The sequence below is a fragment of the Centrocercus urophasianus genome, unplaced genomic scaffold (genome assembly GCF_019232065.1).
Source record: "Centrocercus urophasianus isolate 14NV4802_14NV808 unplaced genomic scaffold, USGS_Curo_1.0 seq_12, whole genome shotgun sequence".
Classification (NCBI taxonomy): Eukaryota; Metazoa; Chordata; class Aves; order Galliformes; family Phasianidae; genus Centrocercus; species Centrocercus urophasianus.
Window position 1 is genome coordinate 22,267,727 of NW_024884364.1, and position 24,362 is coordinate 22,292,088.

General features: G+C 39.2%; 1 protein-coding gene across 5 annotated transcripts in view; it reads right to left on the minus strand.

Annotated features, from left to right (window-relative positions):
* NRIP1 (nuclear receptor interacting protein 1) overlaps nt 1–14,957 on the minus strand; it is a 69,594-nt gene extending 54,637 nt beyond the window's left edge. For 3 of the 5 annotated variants that reach the window (XM_042809557.1, XM_042809552.1, XM_042809556.1), the window contains exons 1-2: nt 14,852–14,957; nt 8,603–8,687 (exon numbers count right to left, since the gene is read on the minus strand). The gene's annotated coding sequence lies outside the window, so the exon portion shown is untranslated. Of the gene's footprint in view, nt 1–8,602; nt 8,688–14,084; nt 14,209–14,851 lie in introns of those variants that run through there. The other 2 variants (XM_042809555.1, XM_042809554.1) reach the window with 2 other exon arrangements.
* Nucleotides 14,958–24,362: the final 9,405 nt, after the last annotated feature.

Below are 24,362 nucleotides of genomic sequence, written 5' to 3' on the forward strand. Positions count from 1 at the left end.
GGCACTGCCCTGGACTCCTTCTATGAGATCCCTGTCTTTTTTGACCTGGGGAGCCCAGAACTGGACGCAGTAGTTTAAATGCAGCCCCACCAGGGCAGAATAGAAGGGAAGCATCATCTCCCTCGGCCTTCTTGCTGCACTCTTTAAAAAAACATCCCAAGATACTACTGGCCTTCTTGGCCACTGCTGGCTCACGTCCAACCTGTTGCTCAGAAGGACATCCAAGTCCTTCTCCACAGAGGTCCTTTCCATCAGGTCATCCCTGTGAACCTGTACTGATACATGCAGTTATTCCTCCATAGGTGCAATCCCAGAAGGCCACATCAAGGAAAATCTGATTGTTTGTGCTTCTGCTATCTTGAGAGGCAAGCACAGATTTTCCTCAAAAAGTAAGAAAAACTGCAAAATTGGAAAGTAGTAGCCACAGAAACTGTATGATCATCAGCAAATATACCTTAAAAGCTGCTTTAATGCTTCAGTTTTGCAAAAAGAAAATACGGCTGGCATTTGCCTAGACAAGGTTCTGAAAATATCAGAACTGTATCACAGTGTAAAACAATATATCCAGTCAGTAAGTGATGTCCAAATACTGTTCATCTCTGCTGCACTTTAAGATACTTTGAAAACAAAATGAGAACTGGGTTATGTAAAACAGAAAATTAGGTAGGGCTAGAAAGTTTGAAGAGCGCAGTAAATATATGCTTTTTATGAGAGCTCACAGTAAAAAAAAAAAAAAAATGACTAACAATAAATCTCTATGTACAGAAAAAGTAGTTTGGGAAACTGACCATCTATCCTCCTCAGGTCCAAAAAAAAAAAAAAAAAAAAAAAAAAAAAAATCAGTCAATGGTTATTTGTGTAATGAGGACCTTGAACATATCAAAAACGACTCTACTAGAAGAGCTTAGGATGGCTATGTTGAAGACTTATGTAAAGAAAGACAGCAAACTTGCACACTTCATGTTGCAATCCAAAGACAAATCAGTGTTCAGTAAACAGCAAACCTGATTCTGCACAACTTTGTTATCTTTTCACCTCTACAGTTGAATACATTTGAGAGAGTGCAAAGAAGTTATAAAATGATATCATCACAGTTTATTAGTGTTTGTTCAGCATTTACACTGAATAAAACTTAAGGTAGCCCAGAATTGAGAGGACCAGGACTCATGCCTGAGAAATCACCTTAACTTTCCAGCAGCAAAGAATTATTTTTCTTCAGAAAGTTTCGCACTCTTATGCGGCTACTGTTGAAAAGTTAGGAACAGGTTTGCTCTTGTTACGTTAGCTAAGCAAAAACGAAGTGACCAAAGCATATGGATTCTTGCCTTATCTTCCATAAATAGTACCTGAACCAACAGATGAAGAACATTTCTCAGTTGTTTTGCCTTTCTACCCCACTGCTATCTATCTCTTGCCCATTATGCAGGAATCTCTAGAATTAAGGTGAGATATTAACCTTACTTATTAACTTAAAAAGGTGAAGCATTTCACTTGAACTTGTTCTCCTCTTCCCCACGCACTTCAGTTAGATCACTATTCAATATCCACCTTCAGTTTCAGCTTCTTATACTCCTTCTCCCATATACAAAAGCAACTTAAGATCACTTCAGGTTATGACTGTTAATACGAATTGAAAATAAAGATAAATAAATAAATTCAAGCTATTATCCTGCTGCATGTTTCAGAAGCAAGGACTAGAACTCTCGGGTATGAGTTATAGGGTATCTCCAAAAGCTCGAAACACAGTCAGTTAACACATTCATTGCATTCATCAGCCTCTAAAGGACATTACTCTCATTGCTGCATAATCTAGTACATGGCATTACAGTAAGAAGAAAAAAAGCTAGAAGCCTCAAGAGTAAGTAGCCTAGGTATTACTTTTGTTACAGGAAGAAGAAATGACAGAAGGAAGTACTCTACAAAACTATAGCAGATGAGCCAGCAGCCCTCAATGTCTGAATGATTCCAGAAAGAGTTGTGCTGAAAGAGGTGCTTCCAGTTTTCACATCCTCCCTTCCTGAACTCAGTGCAGCACAGGTCTGTGGTGCCCAAGTGTGTTCAGCCATCACCCACCTCAAGTATGTGAGTTTTTCCAGCTAGAAAAAAAGGCCACAAGCAGAAGATGAAAAAGGTATCAGTGAGGAGTTTTCTACATGACACTTGCCATGTAACCTTTCTGTTAACTCCACAGAAGTACTTACTCTAAATTGAATGAAAAAAAAAAAAAAGCAACACTCAGGCAAATGCTGTTTTTGTAAGTGATAAGCAAAGCAAGTCTACTTCAAAAGAAACTCAGGAGTACAGACATGAATATAGGCCTAAGCACCATAGCAGAAGGCAGAAACCACTAATTTGATGCTTTTTTCCTCTTGTTTTATACTGCTTTTCACCTCTGTTTCGGCAGCAGTAGGAATAAAACAAGAGAAGTTACTGAAGGACAAAGCATAAATTCCATTCTTGAAAGAAGGGGGATGGGAAATAGGAGACTTAAGTGGAAGCGGATAGACTACTTACAGCAATTATTGTCAAATATTTCTGTAGTTCTCCCATAACGTAGTTCCTTCCCTACATAAGGGCTGACAAATAAGCTTGAGACATTCCCTTCATAGAACGAAGAGAAAGGAAGACTGCAGTAATACTAAGCAATGAAGATAAATTTTCCCAGTAACGCCAGCTACAGAAGACATATGGAGGTCAGATAAAACTATTATTTGCCTTTTCAAGCATTATTTTCTTCAGCTGCTAAATAAAAACATTATGAAACCATTTTACAGAGTAAAACTTAACCTTATATTAACCTTCCATATTAAGTAAACAAACCTTTCTAGCCAATAAGCCTCTATGAACTCTCCAAGATGATAAGCAATACCTTAATTACATTCATTTACATGACTTTGAAATTGTTCCAGATCAAAGTCAACAACTACAAGGTCAAAGAGTAGGAAAATCTAAAATAAGGACAAATCCACAGTAGGCCAGTATACACAAATGTGGTACAGCATCCTTTCTACCCTGTCTGTAGTCCATCCCAGTCAGGGATACCAATCAAGTGCCTGTCTTTTCATCAGCTGTACGGCAAGAGGGGAAAAGAAATGAAAGGGGAGGGGGCTATGAAGAGTTATCTGAAACACTCATGATTGAGAACAGTTTGTTGCTTGTTTCTGGCTTAAGACAATTCCAAGCTGAAGACAATGGATAGCTTAAAATTGTTTTTACGTGGCATATTTCATGCAAATATTTTGTAGTGTTTTAACTGAAAGGCACAATATAAGAGACAGCATTAAAAAGATGCAACAGACTCACTGACAATTACAGAATAGTTGGTAAAGTGTGCTGTTGTAATCAATAAACACCAATGGTTTTGCATAAACTTATCAAAGATGAGAAGCCACCATGATGCTTTCATGTTACTGTACTTCATGAACTGAGTAGACTTGGAAAGAAGCCTAAGCTCAGTAAAAACCACAGCTTGAACTTCCACTCTCATCAACAAAACAAGACTATCCTTAAGATACGGAGAGAAAGAATCCTGTTTTGCAGCCCCAAATATAATCTTCATCATGTTACATGACAACTTTTCTTACAAAGCGTGAGCTATGATGAGAGCAGGAATTGCTAATTATACAAAGGTGGCAATTACGAAGATTTTAATAACGATCATTAGAAGAAACTTGATAAAGTACATTCTGCCCTGAAAGAGCAGAACAGCAGCCAAAGCATCTACCTTCATTCCCGTGATACTACATGATGGCTCAGGTATTATCAGTAACACTGCAATTAGCCAAAATATAGTATGCATGCACGCTGCACTAATGGGTCATTTCAGGGTTCTATTTTGTGTTATGAACAGGAAAATATTACAAATATGCATATATGGAAATCTGAAGCGTGGCTTCTGGATTTAGGCAATCACATATCAATGCACAACAGCTGACATTTTCTTATATTAAATTAGGTAAATCTCCCTGAACACTCACTTTACTAGCCAAGCACTTTTTACACCACTCTAAAGCCAACAACCTTCTGCAATTTAAGTATGATTTAGTGCAAGGGAAGCAATGAGTATTATAAAATTTATGCTTGTTCACCTTCTCTCTCCACAGAGAAGGGCAAGATGTTTTTCCATGTAAATATGTATTAGATCCAAATCATTTAAATAGATATTATTCCATAGAGAACATGAAGCTGTGTATGCCCATTCCAGCTCCACGTTGCTAAATAAACTGCAAGGTAATGACAATGCCTTCCTCATCCTAAAGGACACTAAAAACACGTCTTATTCCTAGGCTTTTCAAACAAGAGACTTTCAAGAAAAGAAAAAAAAATAATAATAAAAAAAAATAAAGGCAGCTTTTACTAAGCTAGGTAAATTGAAGACAAGTTTTTCATAAGTCACAAGCCAGATCTTTTAACAAACAGACTAAAAGGTGATTACAGCAAGAGTACAGTACAGGTATGTGAACAGTCTTTAGGATGTAAATATCAAATGATTAAGAAAAAAAAAAAGCAGAAGATACTAAACTACCTAAGAAAAACAAAATGGCATTTGCAAGTCAGAAAAAAGTTTCACACAAGTGGCTAATTTTTAGTTAATGTAGGAATATAAATGCAAGATGCCAAGTCTTATTTTCATGCAGTTTTATTTCTCAGTATTTTAGGTACAAGTGTCACTGCCTGGTGACACTGGAATGGAGAACGGAGGGGAAAGCTTAAACAACAGCTCTTTAAAATGAGAGCTTTACTTCTTAAAAATAAGTCCATATATATCACTGCTTTTCAAAGAATCAACATTTAATCAGCATGCTACCATAGAGTACACTCGCAGTTAACAATTTAATTCAAAACCACACGTTTACTTCAAGTGAGAAAGACTCCCTATTGGAAATGATGCTATCATTTAGGGCCACAGACAGTATCTTACAACACTGTCTAACCTCTACTTGATTTTAAAATAGGATAATCACCTTCAACTATGTATGAACCTTGAACATTATCAAAAACAGTTTTATTGCATCAACGATTTATTAATAGTCTCATATTAATAGTAATGTAACTTTGACTTTACAAAGTCATAAAGATGACAAGAAACAGTCAAGACTTACTGTGCCATCTATTTTACTTAAAGCTTATAAGACAACCTCACAGTACAATCAGGAAAACAAAACCCAACCACCTTACCCAGAGAATGATAGTGAGAAAGGAGAAAAAAGAAAACACTAACAGCAACAGAAAAAAAATAGGCCTATGCCATCACAGTTCAGTAACGGAACGCGAAGGAAACAGGATGTAACAAAGTGAGGTATAAATACTGAATCCTCTAAAGCACTGAAATTCTCTTTTCTCCAATCGTGCTAAAAACTGAAAAACTGCTAGCACTAAGGCAGGCAACTTCTGGAAAAATACATTATAACCATCTCTTTAAAGAAAAGCTATGAACCTTATGTAGAAACACATGAAGACAGATTCCCTTCCTAAGCTCTGTTACAAAATGACCAAAGCTTACAGGCCAAACTTGATAACAGACCTGAAAGAGGAAGCATTCCACTCAGACCTTTCTGGTTCAAAATGCTTGCTTCAGAATCTCTGCCACACTTTTCATATTCTACGGTCCCTTTTACAGCTGTTATCCCCATTACTAAATAGTTGATCGTTTAAACAAAGAACTAAGAAAGTACAATATTCTATAACTGGCATTTACAGCACTGGCCTTGGACTTCTAATCTTTACCAGACAGGCACACAAATCAATCTATCAGCTCATAAAGGTGTGCTTTTTTAACCTCTGAAACAGATGGGATTGGCCAGAAATGTCTGGCATGTCAAACTGCTAATCACTGCTGCCCTTCGCACAAAATAACCCACTTAAGTTGAGGCATGGTTGCACTGTAACAGACATTAGTCTGTGGGAAACCCATTTAACTGTCACATACTCCTGCCACTCCTGCTCTCCCTTAATTAAGCCTAATGCCTTATGCTCTGACCTTTTGTTCTAGCCTATTAACCCTATCTAGTACAAGTTCAAATATGTTGCACTAAAAAGTTTGCTGTAAAACACAGAATTGCCAAGCTACAGAGAGAACGAGGAACATCTCTGCCTTCCAAGTCACCCATTCCTTTACCAAATTCGCTAGCCTGACAAAATGGAAGCAACACTTATGTTAAAGTTAAAACGCACCCAAATGCTTCACAGGAAAAGATGGACCTTCTTCCACTTCCATACTCTACCTTCTCCTATTTAGAGGGGAAAATAAAACTTCTCTTTGTAAGTTCATATCCTCGGGCTTTTTTTTTTATTTTAAGACAAGAACATACTATCAGTCAAGATCACACTACGCTCATTTGCTGTTCTCTGAAACCTATCATTAAAAATAATGTGTAATTGGTTTACAGCAACCAATTCTTCTTCAATTAAAAGCTGCTTCTGCCGGCTTTCCTAACACTGAGTCACCACCTTGTTCTTTTGACAGCCTAATTTTAATTACTCTAGTTTTTAATTCTCATCTGCATCATTTCATGAGTTGCATCTCTTGACCTCTCATGCAAAAAAAAAAAAAAAAAAAAAAAAAAAAAAAAAAAAATTCTACATAAACTTAAAATAAGAACATACTTCATAAATTTTAGTTCAACACCACAGCTTTTCTTCAATTTACACTCTGCTTGAAACAATACAACTAACTTCCCATCCTGCAACTCTAACTTCTAAGAATTACACAGTACCAAGCAGACTAACATTTGCAAAGCAGTACTTTTCTGGAGGAATCCAAGTGACTACAATAACGACTTTTACAAAGTCTCAAGAAATTCTGACTTAAGAAATGCAATTCTAAAAATAAAAATAAATACTCAATCAAGATAACAACAGCCTTCCAACATTAAAACTGTTTACAATAACACATAATGCTGAGCTGCATATCAAGACAGGTATTCCACGAGCAATGTTTATAAACAATAAATGAACCCATGGACACGCCATACCCACTCACTCCCCTCCCCAAAAACCCACAGCACATATAACTGTGTTATAATGCTGGTTAGAAATGGAAAAGTGAATGCCAACTCTGCAAAGGTTACCAGCCACAGGTACACTGAAACACAATTTTTTCCTCAAATCTTTAGCTTAACCACCTTACTGACAAGCTGACACGCAAGCGTAAGACCCCTTACTTAGAACGTAGACTTCCGCAACTCTGAATGGAATCAGATTTAAACACAGGTAACAATTTGAAGTAAAGCTCTCAAGTACTCAGAACTATTTTTGAAGATGTGGAACACTTCAAGAAAACCTTGTTGACACAAAAGCCACTCTCTAGGAAACTCCAGCAAGTCTGCTTAAGTCATCATCAACTGCTGACCACAACAACAGTTAAGTCATAAATTGTTATTCATTTTGTTCTAATTCTAAAGTGCCTATCTTACTGATTCTCAGATCAGCAAGAAACGCAATCGACTTCCACATAAATGCAATTTCTCAGACAACTGAGAAGCACTGTAACATTGTTAGATTTTTTTTGAGTCAAATAGGAAGCCTGCGGGAGAAAAAGAAATAACGGAGCCTTCATCTTGATTTCCCTTTATTTCCAAAACAGTGATTTTCACATAAGCTCAAAGCTTCCCAGTATAAAATACAAGTATTTTCTGAGGATTCTGCTATATTTCACTGCTCCAGTTGCAGTACATTGACCAATGCTACATTCAAAAGGAAGTACAGAAACATATAGATTTACTGAAAGAAAAATACACCTTCTATCTACCATCTGTGTAATTACAGTGGATACACTAGAAATTTTTCAGGCTGGAATTTGATACGACTGCCTCCAGCATTCTAGACCTTCCCTTTCTAATGTTCCCAAAAGTTGCCACTGGAGGCAATGCAAATGAGTCCTAAGAGAGGCCAGAAACAAAACAATTGCTTGTCAACCATTACATGCCCAAATTGTATTCTTTATGCTCATCAGCATTCTCAAGTTCTTAGGCATGCTTGTAGGCCCACTGAGGACAGTGGGGCTACTCAAGTGAATAAAATTACTCACAGACCGAAGTGCATATACATAAGCAATCACTGGACAACACTTGGGGAATTATTCTCTAGTATCAAAGGAAAATAGGATTTAGAAAATAGGAATCAAGGGAGTACATCCAAACAAAATGACAGCAGTGTTAAACGTCTACAAGCCACTGTAATGTAATATCTAATGATTTTACTGTGGCAGTCCCTTGCTACAGAATCTCAGTTTGGATTTATTTAAAAAATAAAAACTTAGTGTTACTGTGCTTATATAATCTTCTCTTTCACTCTGAAACTACACGTAAACCAGGTTCTTGTCCATTCAGCAACTATCTCCTAAACAATCTTCAGGGCTTATCAGCAAATTCCATATAAAAAGCTACTAAAAATGATTATTTCTCTTTAATTGGCACACGCACTTTAAAAAAAAATAAATCAAATCTGTCACGAAAATAGAAGGATTAACTTGAAAATCTACCACCTTACACCACAATCCTAGAAGACCTATACAAAGGTAAGAATTTGCATGATAGATTGGCAAGACAAAGAAGAAATTCAAACCAAAGAAAAAAGAAAATAATTGAAGCAAGTTATTTACCTTGAAAGTGGTCCCATAAGGAAGGCTCTTCCTTCAGGAGTCCAAGGATGCACTAATTTTCTCCCTCAGCAATTCCATGCTTCATCTGAAAGGAAAAAGAAGTTACCTTAGGAAAATCTGCATACCAATTTCCAATCTGTATTGGCCTTCTTATTAGTGTAACAGAAATATTGGCAATACAGCATCACTTCCTACCTCAAAACAAAAACGCAGCTCCCAGCATCAGAAATCAAAGTTCTCCAGACAACAGCATTGGCAAATCAAATACACCTTGCCTTCCCGAGACTCGTATTGTTTAGGTAACTGGACAGTTATTTCTACATGAAGCAAGCCTGCATTCAGTTTTGATTCAGAAGACACACTCCTGCTTTAATTCACTTCATTAAAAAAAAGCTGTAACACAAATGCCCTCCTTCATACGTAGCAAGCACAACTTCATACCCACACCTATGCATGTCTCAATCATACGTTTTTTGAGAACCCTTTAACAGGAAAAGATGAGATCACAAAATAACAGTGGAATGCAACCTCCCAAAATCTGTTAGAAAAAACTAAAGCAAGTAAAAAATGCATACTTTCTTTTAAGATTTAGGAATGAAATACTATAGAATATTCATCTTCAAAGCTGCTCACCGTTACAAGTACCACCATACATGTTTTTCTCAGTACCTCTGTACTGTCTGTAACTTGCACTAAAAGATAAAAACTTACAGGTAGGCCAGGTCTTTGCTATTTGTACTACTTAACCTTTAACGAGGCTTGTCACAACATCACAATGCTCACATTAAATTCTCTCTCACCAATTAATTTAGCACCCTGAGAAGCATATTTAACAAGCATAATGAGTCAAATTTAACTATAATCAAATACAAACAAAACAAAAACAGAATTATTCCCAGTTTTGCTGAACTTTCTCCTTTTGTCATGGGACATGGAAGAGCTCGCTTTTCCTTACCATAAGCCTCTATTCTCAAAAAAAAAAAAAAAAAAAGAAAAAAAAGAAAAACCACATACAAAATACACAAAACTTCTTAAACACTGAACTTCTCCAGCATGAAGTACTCCACAAGTGGGTACCCAGGGCTGTGGGATAGAAAGGGAGATGTGAGTTTTGCAGGCAGCCCACAGCACTGCCCTCTTCTGCAAATCCACTTGGGCTAAAGCCAGCTTAGAGACAACATTTAACTGGACACTGTGATGTGCTACCTGGGGAAAAAAAAAAAAAAAAAAAAGAAAAAGATACAGGTGTTGATAGAAAGGTCATCATCCAAAAAAAAAGACCTATTCAAAGATACCAGGTCAGTGAAAGCAGCATGCTGAGCTACAGCCAACGTCAAGACCTAACAAAAGCAGTGAATCCATTATGCTGGAAAGTAAGTAAATACCATGAAATACTACAGAGACTATTCCAGATTCTTTCCTTAGATACACCACAAAATAAGCCAACTTGCACCACAGAGCAGTAGCAAGCTGCAACATTCTGATTAAATTCAGAAAAGAAATATTAAGTTACCAATGCAGTCAAAACAAACAGGAACAGAGGTACGAGCAGAACTTCCCTAGAGGGAATAATATACATATTTTTTCCACATTCTGAAATCACCTTCAGAAGAATAGTCCACTTCAGTACTTCTTTACTACTAATGTAGGGAGGGGAGAAAAAAAAATAAAAATGTTTTTCACCACTGACAAGTGATTTTATTTAAGTACTCTTTTTTTGTAGAAGACAGATTTCTATCTAATGAAGAACAAGCAAAAAAAAAAACCAACAAAACATCGCTGTATTGCCATCAAGGTACAATGTGTACACAGGATATCCTTTAGGACAGCATTAAGCAATCTTTTCGTACTGTTCCACATTACTACAAGGCTTCTAAGTGTTCAGAGAAAAACAGCAAAAGAATTTGTTATTTCTGTGGGAAATACCATATTTCTTCAATGACATTTGAGAAATGCTTTGCTAGATTGAAATAAAATTCCCAAAAATTTAATGGCTGGATGACTTAGATTGCATGCCTTATTATTATAAGGGAATAGAGCAACAATCAAGAACACTGTAAGTTGCTGAAAGTGTGATATGCAATTACATAAATAATCAGTACAGACCAATCACCTGAGATGGATCCAAAGGATAGAAATACTGTTTTTCTGCACCATTACATACTTGTAACATGAAAGAAAGAAATTCATTAAATGTTTTTCTGAGGCCAGTTATGTATTTTCTTCTCCGTTTTTAAATAACAGGTGCAGTCAAGGCTTGAATACATTTCACACCTAGCATCTATTTGATCTATTGTGGTCACCTTCTCACAACTTCCCTTCTCAAGAAGAGAAAGAACACATCATCCAAACTACCCTCCCAACACTGAGTTTCTCTATGGTACACTCAACCTCTTACAAACCCATGGCTAACAAACAATATGTTACTTTTAATGTGATTCTGCCTGTAAGCTAGGTTGTTCTCTACTAGAGACGATGATATTTAGAAATGAAATGTGTGAAAACAGAACTCCTCTCTAGCCAGGTAATTAAGAAGTAGTGAGTTCCACCAACAATTTCAGTAAAAGACCACACTGGGAGAATTTGACTCAAAATAAGATGGCTAACAACTGTTCCTTCCCATTCTACATGGAGATATGCAGGAGACTCAGCTCCAATTTGCCTTTAACCATCAAGTCAAGGGACCTGCAACAGACAGCCAAACAAATTATGAAATTAAGTTTTCCAAATGGTATATAGGCCTGGTCACATTTCTAAGTGTATTTGAAACAAGTGATCCAGAAACACCAAAATGTATACATGCATCTCAAGCAAGAAAGAATTCTTCTTCCCATTTTCCTTCAGGCATACCATCCCACTGAAGAACTCAAGAAAGTCTGTGTGAACAAAGATGCCCACTTAAAATACTGCTCACCAACATCAGCACATCATTTCCTAATTCAACTATTAAAATCCTGACACCATAATACTCAAAAGATGCATCACACTTTAAACACTTCCCTCACACATGCTGTGGGCAGACCAACACAGGTGGTTAGCGCTCTTATCAGCTGGCCTGTTAGCATTTGTGGTTTGCTCTCATCCTGCTACTCACATTACCTTTTTACCTCTGGTTTAAGATGGTTTAGAAAGATCGACAAGTTTATTTATTATTTTTTTTTAATCCATTTGTGCATATTCTCCTGCAGATTTCCCTTCTGTTCAGACTTCATTCCTTACTTACATTATCTTTCTTTCTACTTTCCTATCATTAAGCCCCTGCTGAGCAGTAACGATCTATACTTCAAAATTCATACTTCTCATCCCCAAGGGGTATTTATCCAGTTTTTATATCCATAGGATATTTATCCCACCTATCACCTGTAACCCAGCCAAGTATTTCCTGGTCGGGAAACCCACCTGGCTGTAGGGAGCCCCTCAGGTCCCCATGTGTGGCCAATTGGCCACCATTCCATGTATGCAAACCCTGCTCTGAAGGTTGGGGCTCCCACACTCAATTTTCTTTGCACTCCTTGTATGTCTGCATACAGAAATGAAGGCGCAAATCAATTGATTTTAAGGTTCAGGCCAGTCCATAAGATCTATTCTAAAATTAACAAGACATTACACTCTTAGAGCCCTCTCCATGATAGCCCTGCAATGAGGTGTGGAGCGCAAGGGTTGAGTAACACAGCTGACTGTGGGAAATGCAACTCCCCAGTTTTGCCCTGGGCAAGTATATACATGTGCTACACACAATGCAAGGCATACTTTTTCTTTTAGTGTGTCCTGCACTGTCACCAGTAAAATTAACAGTGCTCTCATGGCTAACAATAATACAGCTGGCACTGCAAAAACATTTGCCAATGTTCAAACGGGGGGGAAGAAAAAGAAAAAAAAAAAAAAAAAAAAAAAAAAAGCTTTGAAAAGTCAGAGTAAGCTTTAAAACAAGCAAACAAGTCTTTATCAACAATTAAAAAAAAAAAAAAAATCCAATGTTAAATAACATCTACAAGCAAATACCTACCACTAGGTTAACCCACATATGAGTCCTACAACCTTTAGCAAATCAGTTTCAAAAAAAAAAAAAAAAAAGAAGTCTTTAATGCCTTTTACATTACAGAAGTCATCCTACGCGCAGCAGACTATCAAACATCAAAGATGATGCAACCAACAGTTATAAATCACCTGTTTACAATTAAAAAAAAAACACTGGTTCACTTTCAATTCCTTATCAACATATTTTCTACGACTATAATAAACACTGGTTATTTTTTGCTCTCCAGCTGTGTTTAGCGTACCTGTCACTTTAGAAGCAGAAACAGTTACATGGAGCAAAGAGGAAGGCACATCTCACCTGGTAATTTTTTTATCTGATAACTACTGGGGGGAATGGGGGAACTTAAGTTATTTAAATAAATAAAAACAATTCAGCATGGTCTGGCATTTGACAGCTCCTTTACTCTGTGCGTACATGGTAAACAAAAAAGCCACTGCCAGCTCTCCGCGGTTAGATAGCTCAGAGCCGCAGGGCAGTCCAACAGGAGGTCAGCTTCCAGCCCTGCCTAAAACACGCAGCTACCGGTAACAAGTACCTACTTGTTACTTCTTCCTTCCTGCTGACAAAAACATACACCCATCTATCTATGGATTTAATGCACAAAAAAAAGCACCCAGCTGCCTCATTCCGGAGGCTATCTCAGGCCATACAAGCGCTGATAACGCAACAGGGCAGAACCTCAGCCACAAGCTCAGGAAGACAGCAGTCCCAACAGCACAAGCCAGAGACCAGCTCGAACGCAGCTCTGACTGAGAGCACTCCTGCTCTCCGAGAAGCCTGCTCCTGCTGCCCGCGGAGCAGCGAATACTCCGATGCCATCGGATCAGCTCTAAGCTACAAGCGCTCCCAGCCGGGTGAGCCAGTGCCACAAGGCCTCTGGAGGTGCCGCTGGGCAGCGATCAGCCCGGCCTGTAGCAGCGCTCCTCAGGTCGGTACTGGTCCGCTGCTCCCCTCGGAACGCCCCAGCTGTCCAAAGAGCCTTCCCGCGCCTCGCAGACCAGATCTGCCCCCTCCGTTACACCGAGCGGTACAGCACCTCTGAACGTGCACTGTGCCATGACTCAGTTAAATTCTGCTCAGCGGCAGCGAGCACCCAGCGCTGCGCCCGGCTCCCTCCGAAGGAAACCCAGGGCAGCCCGGCTCCCTTATTGCACACAGACGAACAACTTCCACGTCACCTTCCCCAACACCAACGTGCCACCAAAGACGGGAATCACGCTGCTTTCCACCCCCCCCCCCCCCCCCCCCCCCCCAATATCCTCAACACGTGTCAAGCATTTTAGCTTAACTCTTCCTAAAATTGAAAACCCATAATAAACAGACACGCGGCACAGACACAAGGCTGCGTGTACTAAGGAAGCTTTCTCTCATTCCGTCTACGCTCCGACACCACGTTTCCCCAGGTTTCGCTCCGTTCCAACTTAATTACCCGCTGACACTTACACAGAGCAGCCTCTGACACCGCGTTCCGCAGAGAGAAGGGAAGAGAAATCACCTTTAAAGGGCTTCAGGGACACCAACACACGCCCGCACATTAACCTTTGGTCTGGAAAGGGGAACGGCGACGTCCCCGCGGGGCCGTGAGAGCGCCGGCGCTGAGCACGCAGCCCCGGGGCGGCGGGCACGGAGCGGGCGCAGAGGCTGCGCGCCCGCAGGTAGAGGTGGAGCGCGCAGCGGCCGTACCGGGGCAGCGGGGGCAGCGCGGCCTCGCCCCGGTGCCGGGAGGCGGCGGCCATCGGGAGGGCGGGCAACGAGGCCGCGTCCCAGCACTGCCCCGGGCGGCGCCTCCCGACCCCGCGGGCGCCGCGCAGCCAGCTGAGACTCCCGAAATAATCCACGCCGAGGGGAGAAGGAGCGGAGAGTGGCGCTGCGGCCGGCCCCGCGCTAAACGCCGCTAACTTTTCCGCCCCTCCGGCTCGCCGAGCCCCGCGGCCGGGTAACTTCCAGCCCGCCCCACCGGAAGCGCTCCCTGCCGCGACCACCCCGCGCCCAGCTCACCCCGGCATTGTTCCCCGCTGCCGCCCGGCAGAGCCGCGCCGCCCCGCGCGGCCCGTCCCCGCCCGCCGCGCTCACCCGCCGGCCTCGCCTCACCGCGACGAGAGGGGCTCCGACAGAGCGGGGCGCGGTGGCTCCGAGCTCGGGGCCCCGTCCCCGACTGGAAGATGCGCTAAGCCTCCCCGCGCCCCGGTCCCCTCGCCCCGCACACGTACACAGCGAGCCGAGCTCTGCGCCGCTCCCCTCCGCGGTTCGGGGCTCTGCTGCAATGCCTGCGAGGCTGACTTTCAAAGCCTAACCCGCAGCCGCGATCCTCCCCGCCTTCCACCTCGCCCGGCGCGGCGCAACCCGGCCCCTCCTCCTCCTCCTCCCTCCTCCCCCCGCGCCATTCATCTCCTCCGCCAAGTTCCTTAACCCTTCTCGCTCCCGGCCGCTGGGGCAGGCAGGTGGTCATCAGCCTCCCGCCCTCCGCGGGGCAGCTCGCGGAGCTCCAGGAGTGAACTCACCGCAGGACCTATATTCAATAAAAACAGCATCGAAATAACACCTTTTTTTCTTTTTTTCTTTTTTTTTTTTTTTTCCCCTCCCGCTCGGTAAGCATAATGGGGGGAGGCTTCCTGTGGTTACCGCTTTAGAGCTTCTATTTTCAGCCCTTCCTCTGAAAAACTTATTTTTTCTCTCCTGCCCCCGGCCCCGCCGACCCCCGGCTCTGCCCTCGCAGTTCCTAGCATGCACCTCAGCCCGGGGCCTGCACTGCTCCTCTGCCAGGCGCTTCACGCAGATGGAAGCAGCCTTCCCTCCGCTGGCAGGTGTCGAGAATCAGGGTCACAGCAGCCCACGGAGGTGACTCACGCCCCAGTAAGCGAACAGTTCATGAGGACAACCTGGGACAGGGCCTCCAAAGAGAGCTAGTCCTCCATCTTGGCTGGGGGAATCCATGCAGGTCTGAAGGCAACCTATGCTGTGAGAAAGTGCTTTATGAGTCTGTTAGCAGTGAAGGTTTTCTTTAGACACCATTCCCATCAAAGAAGAGTCAAAGAGTCCGTGGATACCCACCAGACTGTCTGTTTAGGCGAACTACAGAAAGTGCATGACCTCAGCCACATCATCCGTGAACAGAGCAGAGCCTGTGTTTAAAGAGAGCCGTGATGCTGCTTAAAGCATTTCTCAAACAACGTGCAGAACACTTTGTGACACTTCTCTTAGAAGTTGAGGATTGCAGAAAGGAGAAACATTTGTTTACAGATCAGTTATAAGCTGTGCGATGATATCTGTACTAACATATGCCAATATTTTGGTTCTGAAACCAAAAAATGTGAAATAAGTGGCATACCCAAGCACAGTTTAGTAACAGACTGATATCACTAAAGAACATACGAATTTCCACTTAAGGAAAGCAAAAGAGAGCCCTGTTTGTGAAAAGCCAAATGCTTGAGCTCGTGGATACCATGGCTGAAGTGCACGTAGGAATGTGGAACAAAACCTCTTTTCCTTTGGAATGCACGGATTGTGTACGCACTTACAGCAGAGCTGGTAATGTATTACTTGACCTATTTTTTTAAGCCAATGAAAGATTTAGGTTAACTTCATCATCATGTGTTTTTAACCACTTTTTTTCAGAAAAGCAGCAGCGTTTGCTAAAGCTACTGCGTTCACATTTTATACACAACAGCCTCTTTTTCCTTGAGAGAATGTCTCACATATCACCCGACCATGCTGCCAGTAAAACAACTAGTTTTGCTGTTCATTTCCACAGTAGCCTCATTAACAAATTCTGTTTGTAAAGAAATGATCTTTCAATTTTTATTTCTCTAAAAATCTTTATCTCAAAAATGTTTCACTGTTAAGCGGCTGAATTATCTGGGGGAAAGGAAATTTTCTCATTACTGCAGCAATTTAGCTGCTATTTCAATCAAGAATGTCTGTAGTAGAGACCTCTTTCATTCTTAACCTTAGGGAACATTGCACAGATGAGAGACCTACAAAAGGAGGGGTCTTGAAAAAGCAACTGAAAAAAATGTCCGTGTGAAATATTTAAGATACTTTTGAGTAGCTAAAATAAAGGTGGTTGAGGAATCAAGATTCTAGGCAGTTCAACCAGCCGTGGTTGTAGTAAACAATAAAATGTATGAATTTAGAAGGTTATTGACAACAGTTAATATTCCTGTTGCACTGAAAATTGCCCCTTGCTCTTATTTACCTGAACTATAAGAATTCAAACAGGTTAGGAAGTAAATACTCTGTACAAGAAAAGGAAATTTTGTGGACAGCACACTATAGAATCAATCTCTCAAGAACTATCAAAGTACTGACGTGTTTGTGTTGGTTCTGCCTGCGCAGTCTTGTACCAAACTTAAGCACCCACTCACTCTCCAAGCATCAAAGATGTGCATCTACTGATGCATCTGCCTATCTACTTGCTGGGGTGAGGCCAATAACTGGACTTTGTTACGGACATCATAAAAAGGATCATTTTCTTTGAGTGGAATTCTTCGCTAGAAGGTTCTCTGTAAATGAAAGGGCAGTTATGACAGGAAAACACATACTGCTTTAGGATCGGCGTTGGAAGAAATACATATTCCATTAGATCTCATTCCCAGAATTGCGAGCGCTTCCTGTAGAGTTCTTACCATACTTTGTGAAGCATAAATTCACATTTGGTAATATCAGTGGACCGATTATATATATAAATGTATACCATAATACACACATACAAGCGCATTCACTCTTTACAGTTGCTAATTGGAAATCTCAAGACTGAAATGCATGTTTTTGATCTACTGTGAGTTCTATCAAAACCAAAACAAATTGTAGTTATTGCACTCTTGCAGTACAGAAAAATAATCTATGTGACTGTTTCAGAAATGGTCAAGTGAATTGTTGATTGTCCCTAACTTTTTATTTGATTACTTTGATGGTTACAATAATGCATTTAAAATAATGCTACAGTTTCGGTAATGAAACTTTATTTTGATAAAATAAAGCATATAGGTCTGTGCCATGCAGCAACAAGAAACATATTGTTTTTAAAAAGAAAATGAAAACGCTATTACATTATTTCCAAATATTTTTATGTTAATGCTAACCTATTTTTAAATTACAGAAAGTGCTTTGAAAAGCTTGGGTGAGCTACCGTTGCTCTTATTTTGATTTTCCTTTTCTCAGCCTCTCAAAGAACTAACAGCTCTGAAACTACCTTTTTCAATCTGAATAATTAAAGCCTTGCTTTATGGTATCCAATCATGATATGAAAGGCTTGGGACACGGTTGGAAAGCTAGCTAGCTTTACAGAAATTCATTTACAGACCAAGTCTTACTCTGAAATCGTTTGTCAGCCTCACACAGACAATAATGAGATTCCATCCTTGACTCAGCCTAATTCAATTCATGTAGTATGTCAGATTACCCACTATTTGGAAGGTCCCTTCACAGAGGATTAAATCACCTAATATTCCAGATCTTGTGTAGGCACACAAAATTAAAGAATGGCTATGATTCTTATTTATTCAATTATTGAACTCAAAGGAGGTTTCCCTAATTAAATGGTAAATTCCTCCTCTGTGTGAATAGTGTTCATACATAAATGAGAAGTGGGAAAGTGGAAAAAGTCTCCCTTTTTTCAGTGGTACTATCTAGGACAAACTGAAATCAAGTGGAACAGTACTGGTGTTATCTGAGGAAAAACTGTTATATAGTGATGATTTCTGCGGGGTGTGGTACACCATAGAGTGTATCTTGTTTTGTTCATAACGTTTGTTCAGAACATCCACAAGTCTGCAATCATCGGAGGTCGAGCTGGGAAAAGTAATATACTCTCCATATAAATGAAAAGTGCATACCACTCACGTCAAAACATTCTTTGCCTTTCTACATTTAACACAACAAAGATATTAGTATGCTTACATAATTCATTTAATTTCCCACTACAGTTGTTTTCTGCTTTTGTATTTGTTTTTGTTTACATTACAGAGTTTAGACATATGTTTACAAAGCATTTCAAAGCAGGCCATTTGACTTAGTTATTCTTAGCATCTCAAGTTCTTTTTTTCCTGCACTTATTAAAAGTAGATTTCAGATCACGACCATTTGATCTAAGAGTAATAAGCAAAAGACCAGATGCTAGAGTCTTTTCAATTACCAAAACGTTTAAGGACAGCTGTACCATGTAAGCTCTCATAGAGGAATCATATGCTTGCAGCATCTGGTTAGTTTCGGCCATGCCTCTAGCGTCTTGTATCTGTTTGGAGGCATGAACTAGGGCTAGGCTTACTTCCCCATATGCATTTCTGGTGTGTGTGTGTGCATTTTTGGGCCGTAAACAGGAACTAACACTTTGGGTCTTATATTTTCTGACAGGAAATAAACACTGCTTTCAGCCTCTGTAACACCTTTCCTGGAAGAGTCAAAGTGGTGTATACTAAGTTGATGTGACTGCTGTACACTGATTGTTCGTATTTTACCAGACCTAAAGGCATGTGTTTCTACCCAGAAGAACACATCCTGTACTTGTGAATTTTCTGCAATTTCATCCCACACGCACAGTGAAAAATACACTTTTGAGAATGTTGCTCTGGTGAGTCATTATCATTACTGATAGTGTGAAGGTATGTCCTGAGAACAAGTAGCTTCCAGTTACCACTTCCAAGCTGACACCAGGAAGTACCAGCAGGGCAGATCTAAGAGCCAGTGTGAAAATACTCTTACTACTTGTGGGTCATTGACATTGCAAGGATAACATATGAGAAGAAAATGCATGTAGCTGAAACCACTCTGAACGCGTACATTCCTTTCAGAGTTTGTATTTTCCTGCTTTTCTCTCTTTTCTTTGACCAACATGTTCCTAATGTCAACAATAACAAATTGAATAAGAACTTTCGTATCTTGCCCTCAGACTCAGTTTTTAGAAGCTACTGTCAGTACAATGTTGTTTCACAGCACCGTTTTTCTGGCCAGCTATCATAAAATCTGGATAACCCCTTGCTGCAGTTCTCATGATGACACAAGCCATGTTGTTGAAACAATATGTTCTAAGATAAAATGAAGAGTACATACAAATTATACTCATGGAGAACTGGCAGCCAGCGCCACATTGCAAGGGAATAACATTCTATAAATGACCATTAGGAAGTAGCGAAAAAGGGAGAAGCTAAAGTGGCCTGTGTTTGCCCTTAATGGTAACACAGGTACTGAGCAAATTCTTTTTCCAACAGATTAAGATTTTAATTACATCTTACAATTCTAATTTTCTTTAATACAAACGATCTTAAGTGCTCTGACTCAACCAGAACTAAACTGATAAATTTAACTGTGTTTTTTTTTTTTATCAAATATATTTACTTGGTCATATGCAAGCTTAGGAACAAGAGGACCTTTAATGAAAAAAACAACAGTATAAACTACAATTTGTTTTACTATACTGAAGCTGTGACTTGACCTAACCACTAACTTGGAACGCATACTTAAGCAAATACATCAAAGTTTTCATTTCTATTTCTTTTTCTCTGCTTGTAAGAAAAGCAAGATATAATTTGTTTTATTTAATTATTTATGAAAGAAAATCAAGAAAATCCAGATTTATTTTATCTGATTTTGGTTACAATAGAGAAGATACTTTCCCTCTGTTCTAATGGCTAGGTAGCTGCTTTCATTTTACTTTGGAGACAAGGGAAAGACAGGTGGGATACAGCAGCCTGAGCTCAGGCACTCAGCACCATTTTTCACGCCTAAGAATCTTTAAGGTTGGAGGAGATCATCTAGTCCAAGTGCCATATCTGCACGCTTCTTCAACAATTTCAGGGACAGTGATGCCATCACCTCCCTGAGCAGCCTGTTTCAGTGCCTCACCAATCAGGAAAGAAATTTTTCCTAATATCCAACCTGAATTTCCACTAGAGCAACTTAAGGGCATTACCTCTTAACCTATCACTATTATCTGGGAGAATAAGCTGACCCCCACCATGCTACAACCTCCTTCCAGGTAGTTGTAGAGAGTTGCCTCTCCAGTTGTGCCTGCCTCCCCCAGCTGCCCACCCTGTATGGATGTGGTGGACATTTCTGAAATGGCACATGAACTGTTACTTCAGCCAGTTCAATGACATCCTTTGTACTTCAGAAGAATGAAGCTTTTACTGATGAAATAGTACACTGGCAGAACTTTAAATGCCAAAATAGTATCTTTTATTTCCAATTTTCCTGTAAAGCTTTTTCTGTTCTAAGTTGCTTATTTTATTTGTTTATTCATTTATTTATTTATTTTAAATGTGAGAGTTGGAGGGGGAAACAAAGGAAGGATTGCTGGAACCCATGTGAACAGAAGGCCTTTATCGTATGCTTATTTTATAATAAAATGAAGTTTTCAAAAAACCTATACTTAACGCTTTTCAGAAATGCACAAAAATATAACGGAAAGAGAAAGGATGTGAACAACTCCTCAGCATTTCCTAACATCACTCGTAAAAGCTTTCAGAAAAGTAATGACTAAGAAATTCTGAAAAAAGTAAAATGGCTGCTGTAATTAGGAGTTAGGTACCTCTAAAAGGTAACTATAAAATATGGTCCTAATTCTAAGAATTAAAGTGTGTCAAGACAATTGCCTCTCAACTGCTTACCTAATATCACAGATTTAATGACAATTGATTTCTGGTTTTGTTTACCTTCTGATGCCTAATGGGAAAATCCATTTAAATTGTGTATCCAAAAATTTAAAAAAACTCAATTCACTGGGCCATATAAGCATACGTAAGTTCCTCACTTTTATTTTATTTATTATGTGGAATTAGTTTCAAATTACAGCACCGCTTTTATAACTTATCAAATTTTGTAGAATTCTATTTGTATACAAATATCTAGATTTCATCGAGAGACATTAGTTTCACTACATGTTAGATATACAAATCCAGTTTTGATGCTGTTGATCATCACACTAATATTGCACATGTAATGTAAAGCTAGCAGAGGAATAGGCCTTGTTCAATTCATCATGAACCAAATAGCAATAGAGACGTACACATAAGTTACATTCACTTCAGAGAAGTGGGAAATTTCTTTTGCTACTTTTTTATGTATTTTAAAGAATCGGCTTCTCAAGATCACTCTTGGTTTGATAATGAAGGGGTAAAAATATACAGGACACTTCTGTATATAAATAGCAGGTAGCATATGTAAATAATTCTGCTTTTGAAATGATTTAATCTTTGCTGCAGTACAATGACCGAAACAACTTTTTAAATGTAAGATGTTAAATGGAGATAAATAATTATATTTTGTGAAAAATTTGAAAGTATCGGTTCATGTTTACTTGGACTGGGAAGCAACACTTAAGAGTCCCCCAGTATTATTGTAATTATTATTCACTGTACAGTTCATGTAGGAAGATTTGATCCTGTTCTTGATAAAATGCTCCAAAGAGCATGAACATGGAAGCCCCTATTACAGAGGAAAGAGGAATCTGTTCTCCTAAGAATTCCTGCTCCCTGCTTCCTGCCTGGCCTGCTAGGAAACAAGTGGTCAAGCAGCAGGAAGAATACATATTTCCAATGTTTTCAGGTTGATTTGTGTCTAATCTGATGCTGCCCCACATTTTTTTTTATTATTATTTTTGTGTAAGCAGCATACTTTCATCTCACGCAAAATACAAGTAGATTAATGTTTTTTTCTGACAAATGCTATTTAAAATTAGTCCCCTTCTTAAAATATTTTCTTTAATGTCAGTGACACCTAAACTCTCAGTCCACCATTCTTCAGCACTATTGCTAATTTTCTTAGTAGATGATTGAATACATGGATGATTCCTTACAGGCACCCTAAAAAAATATGTTGCATTCTGTATCTCTAATAGCTTTTAAATGTTTTACTGGTCTGTGGCACTGTCTATCTAGCAGAAATGAAGAAGAATCTTAGTTCAAAAGTATATTTAGAAGAAAAAAGGATGTATGTGGTTTGCCTAGGGCAGATTTCAACTCAAAAACACAAACACTTCACAATTATTTTACAACTACGTAACAGTTAAATTTGCTAGGTTCATATAGGAAAAATTAATTAAATCCATAGACATTTCTTCAACTCTCTGAAGTCATTCTGTGTTCTAGTTGTTTGTAATTTGCTGCTCATGCTATCTGACTGATGTTGCTCATATGGATGCTTTAAGAAAGCTAATAAATTATTTTAATATGTGGTGCAAAAATTTAGGTGACTTCTTGGTGCTTTTTTATTTATTATGACACAACTACTTCATATGATTTCCAGAGTTGTTCCTTTGACTGTAAATAGAACTTATTCATTTCATTTGTATAGGAAAAAAAAAAAAAAAAAACGGAGAAAAAAAAAGTAAAAATCCTTAATTCTCTCTACAGAAAGTCACTTTCCCAGTGGCGGAGACTACCGTGATTCCAGTAATATCCAGGGCCTGGAGTTATGAGTAAAATAGTAAACCATGAAAAGAAAACATATGGTTGTTTCCCATGACTCTCCAGCTTTTTCCTAGTTCCCACCTTCACACGAATAAAAAAAATCTCATTATTTTTAACTTAAATTGAAGAGTAAGTTTTGCCTGGTCTGTATCATGAACAAAAGGAGGTTATTCAACCTTTGTTTTTACTGTACAGCTATTCTGTTAAAGGTTAAAAGATTCCCTTTGTTCTTTCCTCTGTCTTTCTACTGCAAGTTGAAATACCAGTGAATATGTTCATTAACATTTTCCAATTCTGCTAGGATGCTTCCAGTAAGAAAATCTGTAAACCAGTAGTTTAAAAGAACCTATGAAATGTTTTCCCAAATTTAAACAAATTGTTAAGAATCAATTTTGCAGAATGTTTCACACAATTGTTGTGATCTTCTTATTGCTATCTCTTCAGAGGTTAAGTGAAAAATGCAACACTGTACACATTAGTTTGCTATAGTGTAAAAAGAGCTATGTCTATGCACAACACAAAACATAAAAATCTTCAATGAATGACTGTCTCATTTTACATCCCCATAACAGAGCATCACCAGCACAAATAAAAGATTTATCATTGGCTTCAGTGAGTATGGAATAAAATTCTTTATTTTAGGTGGTTTTTCTCTATTTAAAATTTTCAGCAACACAGCAATGAGATGTAACCTTCTCCTAAAGACAGGTTCTCATTCTCCAGCTATTCTCATTTTGCTAGATCTTAATGTTCTTCTTGAATGCCTGAGGGACTTTATCTTCCTTTTTGGCACAGTTCTAAATTGGCTTAAATCATATTTATCCAACAGTTACCTGCATTATATTTTCAAGGGTAATTTGTGTCCTTCTCCTAGAGCATTTATTTCTTGTGCTCTTTAGGGCTCCATTTTGGCCCTGTTTGTATTCAGCATTCCAAAGCTGCCTGTATGCAGGATTATTCATTGGCTTGATGCTGGTTTTCATTTCTGTGCCGACAAGACACAGATCTATTTGTCAACCAAACCAGCAATTTCAAACTACACTATTACCATATTGACAAGCTAGTAGCTACAAAAGCTTCTATGAGTATAAATTTTGTTCAGTCACAATCAAACAAAACAGAGCTGTTCATGGCTGGCTCTTGCCATCCACCCAAATCCACTTGAACTTCTAACCCATCTTTAAAATTCAACCTAGGCTCACTGGTTAAAAACCTTATGTAGGTTTTGATTGCAAGCAGTTCTTTCAGAATTGCAGCCGAAAGATTAAGGGTTCCTATCATTAGTCAAAATAAATGTGTTTTGCTTACTACTCATTCA